Source organism: Ammospiza caudacuta, chromosome 33, assembly GCF_027887145.1.
Source record: "Ammospiza caudacuta isolate bAmmCau1 chromosome 33, bAmmCau1.pri, whole genome shotgun sequence".
NCBI lineage: Eukaryota > Metazoa > Chordata > Aves > Passeriformes > Passerellidae > Ammospiza > Ammospiza caudacuta.
The window spans coordinates 3,010,676-3,027,628 of NC_080625.1; the positions used below are offsets into that span (position 1 = coordinate 3,010,676).

General features: G+C 50.9%; 2 pseudogenes; one reads left to right on the top strand and one right to left on the bottom strand.

Annotated features, from left to right (window-relative positions):
• Positions 1-16,953, bottom strand: part of LOC131570213 (uncharacterized) — a 1,483,036-nt pseudogene that overhangs the window by 895,600 nt on the left and 570,483 nt on the right.
• Positions 1-16,953, top strand: part of LOC131570235 (zinc finger protein 271-like) — a 558,758-nt pseudogene that overhangs the window by 17,294 nt on the left and 524,511 nt on the right.

Below are 16,953 nucleotides of genomic sequence, written 5' to 3' on the forward strand. Positions count from 1 at the left end.
TCCTGTTAAATTTCTACTTTGTCTCACCCATCCAAGGAATTATGTGCTCTGACTCCATGATTTTAAAGGCTGAACAGATGCTTTATTCTATACTATATTATACTACATTACACTATTGCTATACTAAATCTATACTAAATTACATACTAAAGAAAAACCTCTGACCCTTTCCAGACAGTCACGACCAAGCTTTGACCTAATTGGTCAATCAGTCCAAACAACCATCACCAGTGTCCAATTAACAAATCACTCTGGGTAAACAGTCTCCATAACACATTCCACATGTGCCAAACAACAGGTGCAGCAAGTGAGATAAGAATTGTTTTCTTCGTTTCTCAGCCTTTCCACAGCTTCCCAGGAAAAATCCTGTGAGAGAGAATTATGTCTCTATTCAAAGAAATGTGCATACCACAGGGATTTGTTCTCCCTGGTCTCCATCTGCTGCTCAGTGCCTGGGGTAAGGAAAGAAAAGGAGAGGAAGGAATGAGGAAGGAAGGACAGAAAGAAAAGAGGAAGGAGCTGTGGACAAGGAGAGGATGGGATTTGCCTCTGTGCTAGAGGGAAGGGGAAGGGATCCCACCAGTTCATCCCTGGCAGGATGGTGTCAGCAGTGGGATTGTCCTGCAGCCAGGGGCAATGCTGGGCTGAGACATGGAGCAGAGGAGAGGGGCAAAGGGGCAGTGACTTCCTCCTCGCCTGCCTCAGTGTCCCAGGCCATCTTCCTTTTCCTTGCAGCCTCCTCTAGCTCCATCCAGACAAAGTTTGGGATTGACAAATCCTGGCTTGGGGGAAAAACAATGGGTGAGCCCTTGGTCCTGCTGCCCAAGTACAGCTCCAGAAGTAACAGCCCTGTCCACAGTCAGGCAGGCCCAGACCCTGCTCATCTCCAGCCTCCCCCACCCCTCCAGGCTGCCAGAATTGGCCTTTGCTGCTCTCCCCACTCTGATGCCAATGTCCCCCCACAACTGGTACCACCTCCCCAGCCAGTTTGCCACTGGAACCCTCCACAAGTCTCCAAAGGGGCATCTGTGTCTCACCCTTGGGGACCTGCAAGATCCAAACATCCCCTCCCCAGAAACAAACCCTTCTAGAGATTCCCTGATGGATTTGGGGTCAGTTCCCCCTCCCTGCTCACCTGTGGGATCTGGGGGATCGATGCTGCCAGGGCCAGGGGAGCTGCAGACTCAGTGGGCAGCTGGGAAAAGAGTGGTTCTGCTGGGGCTCCTCCTCTTGCTCCTCCTGTTCCTGCTCCTCCTTTCCTCCATCCTCCTCCTCTCCCTCCTCTTCCTATTGCTCTTCCTTCCCTGCCCAATCCAGATCCCACATCTCCCCCATGGCTGCAGCACCACCAGCATTTGGGTGGAGGGAACCCCCCATGAACCCCCCAGGGATGGGCAGGGGGCTTGGGGACCCACCCAGTGCGGATGCATTCCCCCCCTGAGCCCCAGGGAATCACTCCAGGAATCAAATGATGGGGACACAATGGGATCCCCATGGAACCGTTCTTTTTCTGTTCCATCCCCACCTTTCCCTCCCCATACCCATCATTCCCCCAATCCAAAGACCCCTCCCAACTCAGTTTGGGGGTGCCATCCCTCTCGCGCTTTGAATCCTCTTTTCCTCTGCTCTTCCACCCCTTCCCCATTGTGCCCCCAGCCCCAGCCCTCACCCCTGTGTTTGGTTTTGGAGGATGCAGGCCCCTCCTGCTCTGTCTGGAAGGTCACATCTCCCCTTTCCCTCAATTCTGGCAGCTCCTGGCTGCTTTTTCCTGGGAGGAATCCCTCAGTTTTGGGACTTTTGAGGTGTAGCTTAAAAGTGTGACAGCTCTCTCTGGCTTTCCCCTCCCTGTTGTGGCCCCTCAGCTGCCCCTGACACCCTGGGGGTGCTGGGATTTCCCTCCTGGGGACAAGGACGTTCATCCCCTTCCAGGAGCCCAATGCCTGGCTGGGGCTCCAGGTCAGGGGGTCCTTGAGCAGCTGCCCCAGAACCTCTCCCAGGGTCTCCCAGCACAGCTGGAGCTGCTCAGCCTGGGGTCCCCAGAGGCCTCAGCAAGACCCAAGTCCCTCCCAGGAACCCTCAACTCCCTCAAACCCTGCATCCCCCACATCCTCTGCAAGTTCCCCCCATGGCACCGGCCATGGCCATGTCCCCACATGTCACTGCCCATGTCCCACCATGTCCTCACCCATGGCTCTCTCCCTGTTTCCATCCCTGTCATTGTCCCCCATATCTCCATCCATGCCCATGTCCCCCATGTCCCCCACAAATGGCCCCATCCCTGTTAATATCCATGCGTCCCCAAGTCTCTCTCCATGTGTCCATGTGTCCTACCATGACCACATCCAAGTCTTAGTTCAATGTCTGTTTTTACCTCAATATTGGATATTTTAAAGGGATAAATAGAAATTAAAACAAAATCAAGGCCAAAAGAAAAGGATTTCCTTGTCCATACCAGCTGAGGATCCACTGCTTAGGTGCAAGGGAAGAACCTTTTTTGGTGGGGTTTCTACCCCACTGTCTCCAAAATCTTGGTCTTTTCCCCAGTTTTTCACCATTTGGCTACAGAAGACACCCTTGGGAAATAGGAAATCAAAACTGTGGAATCCCTGAAGTTGGAAAAGACCTTGTCCTGGTTCAGGGCAAATTTGGGAGAGAACCCACAAAGGGGTTCCTTTAAGACAGCAGATTCAATCGGCCCTTCCCCCAACTGGTTCAGGAAAAATAAAATACCTCCTTGGAGAAAAGCGGAAAAAACTGTTTATTACACAATAAAACCTAAATAATATTAAACAATAAAACCTCTTGCTGCTCTAAAAGAGACACAAACTCACAAAGTCCCTCCATGGTCTGTAGGCTCAGCTCACTCAGTCTCTTATCAATCCCTCCAATGCTGGAAATGTCACAGGCCAGGCCCAGCCCGGTGGGCCACAGGTGTGAGCTGCCCGTGCTCTTCTGGTGTTCAGGCCAGAGCAGGTTTAAACAGGTCCAAAGAAAGGGGAAAAACCCCACAGTCCAGAGAACTTGTTTGGTTCAGCTAGCTAAAACTAACTAAAAGGAAAGGAGAGCTCTGTCCCACTGTCTGTCCATCCGCAGACAACACAGTGCAGAAGCAGGAATGTGGAGGAGTGAGTGCAGTGTCTAAAACAAACTCCACACTTCTTCTCTCCCCCTTCACTCTCAGGACAAGTCTTGAAGGTGCAAAACTTCTTATTCAGCACAAACAGAACAGACTGGGGACACAAGCATCTTATAGTCGACACAGAATATACCTCAGGGACCATTCACTACTCCCTGATGTCACCAGAAGACAGGACTGAATGCAAAAGATTTTATGGTGTTGAAATTTGACAAATCTCTTCTCCCCAAGGAATTCCCATTACAGGTCTGCGTCCCGATGGATGTTCCTGCCACTGGGTTTATCTAGGTGCCCACAGGGAACCAGGAAGATGTGGAGTCTCCCAGCCAGATGCCTTCCAACTTGGATCACCAGGACCACAGATCACCAGGGCTCGGCCCAACAGGGGTCACTGGGGATCATCCAACGTGGATCCTCCAATGGGGGATGGAGCTGGAGCAGCACACAAAGCTCTTCCCACACTTGGGGCACTCACAGGGCTTCCCTTAGTGGCGCCTCCGTTGGTGTCGGGTAAAAGTTGAGCTCGATGAGAATCTCATCCCACACTCCCCACACTCGTAGGGCCTCTCCCCCGTGTGGATGCGCCGGTGCAGGGTGAGGTGGGAGTTTAGCTTGAAGCCTTTCCCGCAGTCGGGGCAGCGGAAGGGCCTCTCCTCCCTGTGACTCCGCTCATGTATGAGGAGATCGGAGCTCCTGTGAAACCTCCTCCCACACTGGGGACACTTGTAGGGCTTCTCCCCAGAGTGAACACGCTGGTGGTGTTTTCTCAGGTCAGTGTGCCACCCATAGCTCTTCCCACATTCCAAGCAGGTGTACGGCCGTTCCCCCTTGTGGATCACCCGGTGCCGAATCAGGGCCGAGCTTTCTCTGAACTCCTCCCACATTCCCCACACTTGTAGGGCTTTTCCCCAGTGTGGACCTTCTGGTGTTCCGTCAGCTTGCATTTCATGCTGAAGCTCTTCCCACACTCCCCACACTCATAGGGCTTTTCCCCAGTGTGGATCATCTCGTGTTTCCTCAGGCCAGAGCTGTATCTAAAGCTCTTCCCACATTCCACACATTCATAGGGCTTTGCCCCAGTGTGGATCCTCTGGTGTTGAATCAGACTCCCCTTCTGGCTGAAGCTCATCCCACATTCCCCACACTCATAAGGGCGGTCTCCAGTGTGGATCATCTGGTGTTGCATCAGGTGGCCCCTCTGGCTGAAGCTCTTCCCACATTCCCCACACTCAAAGCGCCTCTCCCCAGAGTGAATCACCTGGTGCCGCGTCAGGCTGGAGCTCCAGCTGAAACGCTTCCCACACTCCTCACACTCGTAGGGCCGTTCCCCAGTGTGGATCACCTGGTGCTGGATCAGGTCTAAGCTCCGACTAAAACCCTTCCCACATTCCAAGCACTTGTGGGGCTTCTCTCTGCCATGGGGCTTCTCCACCAGCTCTGAGCTCTGGCTGCATCTCCGGCCGCCTTCCTTGCTCAGGGGGGATCTTCCCTCCCCACAGCTCCCTGGGCTGGGTTTCCTGCCCCTCCTTGTGCGGAATCTCCAGAACTTTTCTTCCTTCTCCATCCACACACGTCCTAGGAATGAAAAATCCTGGTATGGGTAAAAAACAAAATGAGAGTGTCTTGGACTGGGAGTTCCTACTTGCTCAAGTTTATCTCAGGAAGTCATTGGGCATCTTGTGTCTCTAAGAACCTCCAAAACACCAAGATTCAGCACAAAATCCTCCAAACATCAAGACACAGAACAAAAACTTCCCAAACATCAAGATTCAACAAAGCCCCCTCAAAAATATAAAGATTCAGCCCCCACAAAAAAACAAAGCACCAACAATTAGGCCAATAAAGCTCAGAAACACCAAGATTCACCCCGGGAAAAACGTGGATCCCAATCCCTGGTCACCTGCTGCATGTGGGGGGGGGGGGGGGGGCAACGCTCCTGGGGCTGGGGTTGGAGGTTGCAGATAGAGGGAGAGTGGAACTTTGTGCTACTTCCTCTTCTGTTCCTCCTCCTCTTCTTCCCACTCCTCTTCCTCCTGCTATTCCTCCTTCTCCTGCACAATCTCACCTTCTCCTCTCACGTGCATCATTTTACCCTTTTGTTCCTCAGTTCTGCTTCTCTTTCCCTTCTCCTCCTGCCCCAGGCCCAGCACCCACTGCCGGCTCCCTCTTCCCCCAAACCCACAGCATCCCACGGCAGGGGCAGGGATGGAGCTGGGGCAGGTCGGGCTGGGGCAGCGCTGGGCTCTCGGCCGCTCCCGCCCGCACTCGGTCCCCACTGCAGCCGCTCCCGCCAGGACAGCGCGGGGGGGCCCGGCCTTGGCGCTGCCCCAGTCCCACCTCCCCAAATTCCCCTCGCATTTGGACAACAGGGCATGGATGGTGTTGGTGTGCTGCAAAGGGATTGGGTGAAGGGGAGTGTGCAGCAATATGGTTAAGGCAAGAAGCTGCAGAAGGAATCTATGTGGGAAGGAAAAGGATGATGGAAAAGAGGAGGAAGAGAAAAATACTGAGGATTGGGATGTTTGAGGCCTTAGCCTCAAAACTTGTCAGCTGATTCAGATCTTTTGTATCCCCGGTTTCCAGGCCAGGAAAACAAGGAGGTCAGGGTTTCAGGGCGTTTCTCTGTGGGGGGCAGCGGCAGCACCGGGCGCAGAGCTGCGGCACCGGGAGCACGGGCTGGGGGCCTGTGGGGAGCTGCGGGGCCGGGCCGGGGCTGTGGGGCAGCCGGGGCTCAGCGCCGGGCGCTGCCTGACCCCACCAGCCCCGGGCAGGGCCGGCAGCGCCCCCCGGCCCCCAGGAGGCTGCGGGACGCCCCGGCCGCTGCCCGGCCCCGTGGAGCTGCCGGCCCTGCCCGCCGGGGGCGCCTTCGGACACTGCGGCAGGACAGGGAGCAGCTCTGGGCTACGGGCTGGGGAGGGCACCCTGAGCACAGGGAGGAGGAGCAAGGAACGCCTGGGAAATGTGGAATGTATATTTTAGCACGGAGATTGCCTTTTAAGGATTTTATTAGGGTTACTGGAGATACAAATGATTTTGCAGAAAGCTCAGCAGCTGTCAGAGGATGAGCACCCACAAGCACCTAGGGGGGCTGCAGGAGGGGCACAAGAAGGCCCTGCAGCACTTGGGCACAAAGGCACAGCAGGTGAATGCAAGAAGGGAGCAGCAAAAGGCCAAGCTGAAGGCAAAGGCCAGGGCACAGTTCCTACAGCCCCCGAGGGATCAACCCCAGGGCCCAAGGGGGCCTCAGCACCCAGGGCACGGCTCGGCCACAAGCACCTGGCAGAGGCATTGCCCTCCTCGGCAGGGGAGAGCCCACCCAAACAGCCCCTGGCAAGGAACCAGGGCTCCAGCTGCAGGGCACAAGGACGCTGCAAGCACAGACAGCAGCACCCTCAGGGCCAGCAAGTCCACCCCTTGATGGACATGGATTGGCAGGGCTGTCACAGCTCCCATCACACCAGGGACCCTCCACACTGAGAACATTCAGGGTGAGTCTGCATTGAGAGGAGGCATTTCCTGGTAGACACAGGAGCCTCTCAATGCACTCTGAATCTTAGACCTTGTCCTGGATTGACTCTATGATGCTTTTATCTCCAATTGTCTCATTCTGTTTATGTTGAATAGTAAGTTTTGTACGTTTAAGAGTGTTCCAGAGAGTGAAGGGGGGAAGAGAAGAAGTTTTGTTTTCAGACACTGCACTCCTCCTCCATATTCGTGCTCCTGGACTGTGTTGTCTGTGGATGAACAAACAGCAGGACAGAGCTCTTCTTTTGCTTTTTAGTTAGTTTTAGCTAGCTGAGGCAAAGAAGTTCCCTGGACTGTTTTTTTTTCTTTTTTCTTTGGACCTCTTGAAACTGCTCTGGACTGAACACCCAGGAGAGCACCGGCAGCTGCAGCTGTGGCCCACCAGGCCGGGCCTGGCCTGTGACAATTCCAGCACCGGAGGGACTGATCAGAGACTGAGTGAGCTGAGCTTCAACCCGGGGTTTTCTCAGTTTGTCATCTCTTTTAAAGGGGCAAGGGGTCTCATTGTTTGATATTGTTTTGGTTTTATTGTTTAATAAACAGGTTTTTTCCACCTTTCTCCAAGGAGTTATTTTTTCCTCACATACCAGTTGGTGGGAGGGGCCGATTGGATCTGCTTTTCTCACCGGAGCTCCTTTGGGGGATTCTTCCCCAAATTTGCTCTAAACCTGGACAAATACATGAATTGGCGCCCAATGTGGGGCTGGAAAAGTTGGAAAGAAGCTCTATTAATTGTGCGTTTGTTGTTGTTGAAGCAGTTAGTGGCCATGCTGCTTGAACCCCTCATGTCTCTGGGTGTGAAAGCCTTTGTGTGGCTCTAGGCTCTAGACCTTTTTGAGGTTTCAATACTTTTCTGGTCACTAGGATTATTGTCCTTAACAAGTAATTTTTAGGGTAGAGGGGTACGGATTGGAATAGCTGTTGTGCTGGCCTTGGTGATAATGATTTATAAAGCATTTATAAATACTTGGCGTCTGTTTACGATATGTATGGTTTATGGTTTCTTCATCCTACCCTGCATCCCAATTCCAGTAGTACATTTTGGGAATTTATTAGTAATTGCACTCAGTCTGTTAGAGGAGGATCTGAGAATAAGACTTTCCAGCCTTCCCTTTCCTTCTTCTCCTTCGGATCAGTTATGTCACTTTTTGAGAATGTTCAGTTTCCCCTGAATGTTAAAGAGACCATCTTTCTGGTATTTAATCTGGTAAACTTCCTCTATATGGTCTGCAGCTTCTCTAGAATGAGGGCTGAGATATCCAGAGGAGCTGGTGAGACCCCTCACCCAGAAGTAGATGCAGGCGTGAAAAATCCTGAGTGGTGTGGAGAATGGGAAAATATAGGCCAAACCCTGACGGAATTTTCTGATCCTGTAGACTGGGATTTTCTACGGGAACAAATTCAGAACGCAGCAGAAGTGGGGAAATACCTAGAAGAGAAGTGCCATGACGATTCTAAGGAGAAAAGGCTAATTGCAATAAGCTGGGCCCTGGCCTGTGTTTATCGCACTCTGTTAGATAGTGTAGGGCAGCAGACAGAGGCAGGGGGGCAGGGAGATAAATCAGCTATCCCAGTCACTCAAGCTGTAGCCAACAGCCCAGGCTCGAAGCCAGACCAGATAGTGAGCCTAAGCCAGCATCTAAACCCATGGCAGTTGCTACCAGTACTAGAAGTGGGAAATGCACGGAAAAAACTAATCGATGATGATGGTGATGGTGATGATGATGATGATGATGGTGATACAGAAGAAGGAACCTCAATGCCTCCTGACATAAAATCAGGAGTCAAAGCAGCAGGTGCAAGATCAGATGCAAATATTGAGTCCTTTTCCCTGAAGGACCTTCGTGGCCTAAGGAAGGATTACACCCGACAACCTGATGAATCCATAATTAGTTGGCTGGTCCGTCTCTGGGACGCTGCAGGCGAGGCTACAATTCTGGATGGCACTGAAGCCAGGCCTTTGGGATCCCTGTCACAGGATCCTGTCATAGACCAAGGAATGATGAGGGGGGCTAACTCTCACAGTCTCTGGGAACAGGTCCTAAGAAGTGTAGCACGAAATACCTGTGCACAGACGATCTCTGTATGCAGCAAACCCAGTGGAAAATCATAGAACAAGGGATTCAACGCTTGAGGGAAATGGCAGTGGCTGAGATTGTCTTCTCAGATGATGGAAACGCTCTAAATCCAGACTTGGTACCATGCATGTCTGTGATGTGGAGAAAATTTGTACGACTTGGGCCACGAGAATACGCTTCTCCTTTAGCAATAATGAAGCAGGATGATGGTGAGGAGACTGTGCTGGATATGGCAAGGAAGCTCCGAGCATATGCAGATGCTGTGCATGGCCCAACACATGCCAGAATTGCAGTGGTGGAAACACGTCTGCAAAAATTAGAAGACAAGATAGAGGAGGGTCACAAGAAACTGAGGGAGGAGATTAAAGAGGGCTTTCTCCAAATCTTGGCAGTACAGATCAGAAGTTCTGGTACCCAACGCAGACGTTCCCCAGATGGCGAGAGAAGGTACATCCCACGAGCTGAGCTGTGGTTCTACCTGCGTGATTGTGGAGAAGACATGGGGAGATGGCATAGAAAACCTACCGCTGCTCTGGCACAACGGGTGCGACAACTGAAGACTCAGAGAGGAAGTTCCAAAAGGGAAGCAGCTCCAGTGGCCAGTAACCGAACTGTCACATATGATGATAATGACAATATTTTTGATCCCCTTGAAGGAACCTCCAAGACATATGCCCAGGGAAAGAAGGATAACCAGGCTTAGAGGGGGCCCTGCCTCTAGCCAGGTAGAGGCTGGGGAAAAACGTGATTTTTGGACTGTGTGGATTTGTTGGCCTGGCACTTTTGAACCACAAGAGTACAAGGCTTTGGTTGACACTGGTGTACAATGTACACTAATGCCATCGAGACGTGGGGACAGAGTCTGTTTCTATTGCTGGTGTGACAGGGGATCACAGGATTTTACTTTGGTGGAAGCTGAGGTGAGCCTGACTGGAAATGAATGGAAGAAACATCCTATCATGAGGCCCCATGTATTTTAGGCATAGACTACCTTTGAAGTGGGTATTTCAAAGACCCAAAGGGACTCAGATGGGCATTTGGAATAGCTGCTGTAGAGACAGAGGGCATCAAGCAGTTGAACAGCTTGCCTGGACTGTCAGCCCATCTGCAGTAGGTCCCTTGAAGGTGGAAGAGCAACGAGTGCCAATTGCCACCTCAACAGTGCACCGCCGACAATACCGAACGAATCAAGATGCTGTGATCCCCATCCACAAAATGATCCGTGAGCTGGAGAGCCAAGGGGTGGTCAGCAGGACCCACTCACCCTTCAACAGCCCCATTTGGCCTGTGCATAAATCTGAAGGACTGTGGACTACCGTGCATTGAATGAAGTGACTCCACCACTGAGCGCTGCCGTGCCAGACATATTAGAGCTCCAGTACGAGCTGGAGTCCAAGGCAGCAAAGTGCTTTGCCACTACAGACATTGCCAATGCATTTTTCTCCATTCCCCTGGCAGCAGAAGACAGGCTTCAGTTTGCCTTCACATGGAGGGGAGTGCAGTACACCCGGAACCGACTGCCCCAGGGGTGGAAGCACAGCCCCATCTGCCATGGACTGATCCAGGCTGCACTGGAAAAGGTGAGGCTCCAGAACATCTGCAGTATATTGATGACATCATTGTGTGGGGGAAGACAGCAGCAGAGGTGTTCGAGAATGGGGAGAAAATCATCCAGATTCTCCTGAAAGCCAGCTTTGCCACCAAGAAGAGGAAAGTCAAAGGACCTGCTCAAGAGATCCAGTTTCTGGGAGTGAAATGGCAAGACGGACGGCGTCAGATTCCCACCAATGCCATCAACAAGATCACAGCAACGTCTCCACCCACCAATAAGAAGGAGACACAAGCTTTCCTGGGTGCCATAGGTTTTTGGAGGATGCATAATCCCGAATACAGTCAGATCATGAGCCCTCTTTACCTGGTCACCCGTAAGAAGAACACTTTCCACTGGGGCCCTGAGCAGCAACAAGCCTTTGCCCAGATCAAGCAGGAGATTGCTCATGCAGTTACCCTTGGCCCAGTCAGGACAGGACCAGGAGGTGAAGAACGTGCTGTATTCTGCAGCCAGGAACCATGGCTTGTCCTGGAGCCTTTGGCAGAAGGTGCCTGGGGAGACTCGAGGCCGACCACTGGGATTTTGGAGTCGAAGCTACAGAGGGTGAGAAGCCAACTACACTCCAACAGAGAAGGAAATCTTGGCTGCCTGTGAAGGAGTCCAGGCTGCCTCAGAGGTGATTGGCACAGAAGCACAACTCCTCCTGGCACCCCAACTACCGGTGCTGGGGTGGATGTTCAAAGGAAAGGTTCCCACCCCCCACCACACCACTGACGCTACATGGAGTAAACGGATTGCTCTTATCCCACAGTGCGCCTGTACTGGAAACCTGAATTGCCCTGGGATTTTGGAGATAATTACAAACTGGCTGGAAGGTGAGAACTTTGGTCTTACTGATAAAGAGCAACAAGAATCAGTGACATGGGCTGAAGAGGCTCCTCCCTATAACCAACTGCCCCCAGAGGAAATGCGCTACGCTCTTTTCACTGACGGTTCCTGTCACATCACAGGGATGCTCCAGAAGTGGAAAGCAGCCGTATGGAGCCCCACACGACAGGTTGCAGAGGCTGCTGAAGGAGAAGGTGGATCAAGTCAACTTACAGAACTCAAAGCTGTTCAGCTGGCCCTGGACATTGCTAAGGGAGAGAAATGGCCAAAGCTCTACCTCTACACTGATTCATGGATGGTAGCCAATGCTCTGTGGGGATGGCTGGAGAGGTGGAAAAAGGCCAACTGGCAGTGTAGGTGTCATGGTTTGATGCTGGCACAATGCCAGTGTCCCCATGAAAATATATGCTCCCTGGTGTCTGCTGTGAGATGTGACCAGGAATAAGCAAAGCAGGCCCCCACTTAGAAATAAAGAAAAGAAACCTTTATTAACTAAACTACAGCTCTAAGTAACACGAAACACACAGGGAAAATGAAAACTTTCCAAAAACATTTCCTCCCCCTCCCATCAAATTTTCAATACATCTACCCCCAAATCTCCAACTCTCGGTCCATCACCACGCTTTAGGTAATCAATTCTAGGTTCATCAAGAGGGGAGGAGTCCTTCTTGTGCCATAGGCTTCCCCAGGAAACACCACTGAAACCTTGTGTGTTTGCACGTCAATCGTGGCACCGCCCAGAGAACATTTGCCATTGTGACATCTTCCTTCCATGTCCAGTGCTCTCACCACTGCACATGGACCAGAGCTGCTTCTAGGGTTGTCCTTTTAAGGATGCTTTTTCCCGTTCCAAAAAGGGCACAGTCTCACCTTTGGAACACCTGTGCCCCCCAAATTTCACCCCTTGGGGCCGAGGGGTACCAACACTGAACCCTCTTGGCTCTGAGCCATTGCCTCCCCCTGGATGCAGTCTCTGGGCCACAGGAAATATGGTTCTGTCCATGGCCATACAGGAAAAGTCCAGCGAAGGCCACTCCATCATCTCTTCCCACCTAAGATTCTTCTCTACTCTCCCGACATCTTTCACTTGCCCAGACCTTCACACTTGCACATTTCCTTCCTCCATTTCATCTCTTATCTCTCTTCTAGGAAAGGTTAATGTTCTGCAAAGATTTCCTTGTCCAAAAAAGGGTTAAAAGCTCGGGCTCTGCCCACCCAAAGCTCCCAGACCCCTTCTCGCTGCATCCCCCGCCCTTCTCCGCCAGCCGGGCTGTGCTGCCAGCACAGGATATCAAATTTCACGGTGACACAGGTGCTCTGTCTCTCTCTGTCTCCTGGGGAGGAGGTGTGGCTGCCCGATGCCTCTCGGGGCTCTTCCACCCTTCCATCCTTGGGCCAGGCCTACCTCACCCAGCCCCAAACCAGCCAGGAGCTGGGCAGGGGAGATCCGACCTGCTTCCCTCGCTGGAGCCCAAGAGAGCTTCCCCCGGGAGTGCTCTGCTTTTTAACCCCTGAGTTCTCAGAGGCGTATCCAATGTCCTCAGCGGCCAAACCAGGTGCCAGTATTCAAATGTGAGCACCTATTGGCCTGACTACTTCATATCCCAGAAAACTAACTTCCTCTCAAACCACGACATCTATATAATCTCAGTCCAGTATTGGAAAAAAGGCTCCCAATATTACCAGTTAGATAGTGCCTGGGCCAGTCTGACCCTTGCTGCTGGGCCAAAGGCAGCAACTGCGTTGTATCACCCCAGAGATACCTTGGCTTGCTGGTGGTTGCAGCTGGGCACTGAACAAGTCCAGGCTTGTTAGGAACCCCGTTACCTCAGGAGGAATAGCTTCAGGCGATGGTGGAGAGAAAAAGGAGAGGATTCTGCTGGAGGGTTTAATGTCCAGAGGTTTATTCCATGGTTACAGAGGTCTGAACGTGAGCAACTGCTCCAACAGAACCACGGCCGCATGGTCTGATTGCCTTTTTAAGTTTAGGGACAGGGGGAGGGGAGGTACAGGTGAGCCACCAACCAGGTGAGAGGGGCAGGGTCTCAGGAGAAGATGACACCCAGATAGGCCAATGACCCCTGGGCCTGAGTGGCATCATTTGAACTTGACCAACCACACGACGCCTTGCTGGAATGTTCAGCCTGATTGACAGGACTCACTCAGCATGGGGGCAAGGGGGAAGGGACAGAGGCATAGGCACACCTGGGGGAATGACCTGGAAGGCCAAAATGGGACATTACAGCACACCACAACATCTCCCCCTAGTTTTGTTTAAAAAGAAGAGGACTGTGTTTGTGGTGCAGAATGATTGCCAAACCATGGTTGGTAAATCAGTTCTTCCTCTACAGGAGGGTCAGTGTTTTCCACTGAGGCTTCCAGGTCATCCATTGGAGCACTGAGGACTTCCAAATGGTAGACTTCAGGAGGGGGAGATGGGCTTGAAATTAACTTGAGCACCATGCGTTTGATTAGTCCAAAAACAATGCTAAAAACTACAATAACTATAACTAAAATAAACAGCACTAAAAACACAGTTTTCAGAATAGATCCCAACCAGCCCGAGAGTCCCCAGCCATTGAACAGTCCATTCAGCCAGTTGTCAGTTTCTCTGTTGATGTCCGAGAGCTTTTGCCAAGGTAGTCCATATGTGGTTTGGGCTGCGGCACTATGCAGGAGGTCACAGGTGGGATGATCACGAGTAGGACGAGAAGCAGGCTCGGTCTCATGGCGTCTCGAGGCTACACACGAACAGTGGGATCTAAACTGGTACAAAAACTTGAAACAAACATATATTATAAACTATTCCAGATAGGAGGCTTAAATGGAATTTCCTCCAGAGAACACGTGCGGCGTTTTCTTCTCCAGGCAGCATGAGCAACCTGGGGTGCTTCTGTAGATTTCTCTGAGACCTTGGGAACATAGGGCTTTACCCATTTGGAAGGAACCCACCTTAAACCAGAGGGGGTGGACACACAGGCATATCCACGTCCCCAAGTAACCAATTTGTAGGGTCCCACCATTTTCCAAGTCTCAGGGTCCTTTACTAAAACTGGAGGTTTTTCTTTCATCAACCTATGACTGCTCCCCCCAAAGTGGCGTAGGATGGGTGGGTTCAGGCTGTCAAAAGAACAATTCAGAAAATTGATTGTGAATAGTGCCCTGGATAACCGGATGTGGGGAGGTTCCACCTTCAGAACCTGTTGTTGCTGGTCCAGGACCCTTTTAATATCACGGTGAGTTCTTTCTACAATGGCTTGACCTGTAGGGGAGTAGGGGATGCCAGTTTTGTGCTCTACTCCCCATTGTTGCAGGAAGCTCTCGAATTCCTTGGATTTGTAAGCAGGCCCATTGTCAGTTTTCAGCTCCTTGGGGATGCCCATGAAAGAAAAAGCCTGTAAGAGGTGCTTAATAGCATCAATAGATGATTCTCCTATGTGGGCAGAAGCATAGACCGCTCCAGAAAAGGTATCTACACCAACATGAACATATTTCTGCCGCCCAAAAGACTGTATGTGTGTTACATCTGTTTGCCACAGTTCACAACTGTTCAACCCCCTTGGGTTTGCTCCCGTACTCACTGTAGGGAGTGCATGTTGTTGGCAATTTGGGCATGTGGCCACAATCGCTTTGGCCTGTTCTCGAGTGATGTTAAACTGACGAACCAGGCCAGGTGCATTTTGGTGGAAAAGCTGGTGGCTGATTTTTGCCTGTTCAAAAACATTTGGGAGAGTGGCCATCACTGCAGGTGCAGCAAGAGCATCTGCCCTTCTGTTACCTTCAGCGATAAACCCTGGCAAGTCAGTGTGTCACCTGACACGCATCACATAAAATGGTTGCTCTCGGTGAGTGACTAACTTTACCAGTTTTAAGAGCAATTAGAAAAGTGTGATGTTAGACACATCTTGCAGTATTGCTTGATCTGCCCTGGATACTACTCCTGCCACGTATGCAGAGTCTGTGATCAGATTAAATGGTTCTGAGAACCTTTCAAAGGCCCTAACAACTGCAGCCAATTCAGCAACCTGAGGTGAACCTTCCACCTCAGCAATGTCTGTCTCCCACTGCTGGGTTTGAGGGTCCTTCCAAGTCATAACGGACTTGTGGGACCTCCCAGATGCATCTGTGAAGACAGTTAGAGCCCTTTTTAAAGGTCTCCTACTTAGAGCACTTCTCAGTTTTAAGGTAAATTGAACATCTTGTTCGAACAATTTGTGAGCGGGCCGCGCTACTGAAATTTGTCCTGAGTAGGAATCCAGAGCAAACTGCAACACTTCATTTTCTTGAAACAATTGTTCCAGTATTTTCATAGTATTTTGACCTGATTTTAACTCAACTGGAATGTGAATGCACTTAAAATCACATCCTGCTAACTCCCTGATCCGGGTCCTTGCTTTTCGGATCAGTTCTGCTACCAGCTCCTGAGGCTTTGTCAGTCTCTTGGACCTTTTGTGACTGAGGAAAACCCATTCTATGACCAAGAGAGGGTCCCTCTGGTCCCGGTCCTTTTTTGGTGTGTTCTTTGCCTTAGGTGTTTGTTTTTCCTCCCACCAGAAAATAATTCCATGGAGGTGTGGCAACTTACCTAGGATGATAAATTTGAATGGCAGGTCAGGCCGGCATCCGTTGGCCTGTCTTTTGGACATTGCAAACTGAACCTTTTCTAGAGCTTTCCGTGCCTCTGGGGTAATAGACCTAGGAGCACCTGGGTCCTCTCCCCCTTTCAATAAATTGAAAAGAGGGGCAAGGTCTTCATTAGTCAGACTGAGCTATGGTCTTACCCAATTCAAAGACCCACACAACTTGTGGACATCCGCAAGGGTCTTGATCTTTGGATTGATTTCTAGTTTTTGAGGAACAATGGTCCTATTTCCAATTTCTAAGCCCAAATACTTCCAAGGTGGCATCTTTTGAATTTTCTTTTCCTGGAGCTCGAACCCTGCAACAATCAATGCATCAATCGTTAGGTCAAGCGCATGTGTGAGTACATCATCATTGGGGGCACACACAAGGATATCATCCATATAATGATAGATAATGGCCTTCTCTGCGGCTGCACGTACTGGGGAAAGCAGGGAAGAGACATACCACTGGCAGATAGCTGGAGATACCTTTAATCCCTGAGGAAGAACGGTCCAATGGTACCTTTTCATAGGGGATTCCATATTAATAGAAGGAACTGAGAATGCAAAACGCGGTGCATCGTCAGGGTGCAAGGGGATTTGGAAAAAACAATCCTTAATATCAATAACAGCTAATTTCCAATCTTGGGGAAGCATTGTTGGGGATGGCATACCAGGTTGGGGAGAACCCATATCTTCAATTACGTTATTAATTTGTCGGAGGTCGCAGAGGAGCCGCCATCTCTTTTTGTCAGCTTTTTGGATGACAAACACTGGGGAGTTCCATGGGGACATGGTCTCCACAATGTGGCCCTTTTTTAGTTGCTCTTCTACTAGTTCCTCAAGCACCTTTATTTTTTGTTTACTGAGCGGCCACTGTTTCACCTGAACTGATTTGTCTGTTATCCACTTCAGTTTTTGGGTGGGGCGCTGTTGTTCAATGACTGCTGTACAAATATGCTGTGGAGAGTCTGGAATATCAATTGTGACACCCCACTGGGCCATTAAATCTCTCCCTAACAAAGGTTCCGAATAATCTAACACAAATGGACGGATATTTGCCAATTGTCCGTTTGGTCCCTCAAATTGAATAATGCTTTTGGATTGTCTTGCCAATTGCAGACCTCCTACACCTCGAAGATGACCAGCAAC